Below are 2,015 nucleotides of genomic sequence, written 5' to 3' on the forward strand. Positions count from 1 at the left end.
CTTTACAAAAAATAAAAATTTTATAAAAGTAAAAATTGTAAAAATATACTCATGGTGTAGGGTATCATATGGTCGGCCATGCCCGACTATACTTTCCTACTTGTTATTCATAACTTTTTACGTCATAAACCGATTTTGCTGATTTTCAATACCAAACTGCCTTGGATAACAATAAATATTTTCTGTGAATTTGGTTGATATTGTTGGCTTAGTTTTCACGTGTGCATGTTTCACACATACAGACGAAAATATCTCAATCTACTCAGAACTTCACAATATATACAGTGTGTGACAAACATTTACATTTCATGAATATAATTAATTTAATTTTAAAAAAATATAACAAGATTAAAGTATTTGGTTTTCTGTTACTGACAAAACAATGGAAACCTTGGTATTACCTTAACAAAATTGGTCAGAACTTGTCAGAAACTCAAAATATAGTTTTGTATATCGGAGACGCATTAAAACAATAATTGGATAATAGAATTCATTTAAAAAATTTAGCTATTCCCTTATAACCGCATCTTTAAAATCCAATTAGACCTGAAATGACAATTCTTAAGTCCATATGTTGGAACTACTGTTTTCCATAGATTTTCTCTGAGCTTGATACATGGTGAATAGGCAGGACACTTGAATACAGGTATAATTTTCGAAAAACGATAATAATATAAGTATTTGAACAATACCTTGCCCAGAAAAATAGTTCTATGCCATAATTTTGCCACCAATAAACTTAATATTCTTCGGGTCCAGTGACCGTCTTACAAATGCCCTAAAACTAAATGTTACAACTAAATTTGGACACGCCCATAAAAAGGATATTTTTCATATTAATTCGACCTGTTTATGTTATTTTTTGCAATGAGTAGACGAATAGAACGATTCCTTCTAACACTAAGACGTTTTCCTGCAGGGCGACTACAACCAAGGTCAGTCTAATTTTCCATTAAAAGAAGTATTAAAATCGTTTCTTATCTTTCTTAATGTTGAAATAACAGTATACAACGATGCTTTTTAGGCAGTTATTTTTCTTTTTATACCCTACACCACTATAGTGGTGAGGGTATTATACGTTTGTGCTGATGTTTGTAACATACAAAAATATTGGTCCAATACCCACCTTAAAGTATACCGATCATTTCTTGAGTCGATTAAGACATGTCCGTCCGTCTGGCTGGCTGTCCATGTAAACCTTGCGAGCAAGGTACAGGCACAGGGACGTCTAAAGTTGCTTTGTAACCATTTGTATCGCAATGAAACTCAACAAAACTAACTGTTATTTAAAAATATATCATTTTCCCAAATTTATCGAGGATCGGCCATATTTGACTTAAATAAAGCCTCATTTAGAAATTTTAGAATGGGCGCTAAGGAAAAATTGTTCCTATGATTATAAAATTTATTGGCGGTACTTATGTATGAAGTCAAATGAATTCCTAATATTACAAAAGTCGACAGTGTTGTTCATAATTTTATCAAACTTAGTTCTGCCAATTTTTAGAAAGATAATTTATGTAAATTCATGTTTATAAAAAATTTCATTGTGGTGATAGTGTGTGTGGTGTCAGTTTGTATAATGTCGGATTTTAAGTATTTCTATTATCGTTTACCAAATTAAAGAAAATATATAATATATTGCAACCTGTATCGTGAGCACAAGGTTTGCATGGACACACAGGCAGACAATCGGACGCTCATAGCTTAATCAATTCAGAAAGTGATTAAAGCATAAATGCATAATATAAACCAGAGACAGAAATTTTTATTATTTTTATTTAAAAAAAAAATAAAAATTTTATTTGGTTTGTATTTCATTTCTAAGAAAACACAAATTGCCATTGATTTGTATTTTTTATATCTTCCGTAAAAATTACTAAGAACTTTTTCAAACAAAAATCAATAATAAACAAGTAAGAGTGTTATATTCGGCCATGCCGAATCTTATATACCCACCATCAAATCATTCATGTTTATGTAGAATTTTACTGATGTACTCACATTTTTGAGTC

Source organism: Lucilia cuprina, chromosome 2, assembly GCF_022045245.1.
Source record: "Lucilia cuprina isolate Lc7/37 chromosome 2, ASM2204524v1, whole genome shotgun sequence".
NCBI lineage: Eukaryota > Metazoa > Arthropoda > Insecta > Diptera > Calliphoridae > Lucilia > Lucilia cuprina.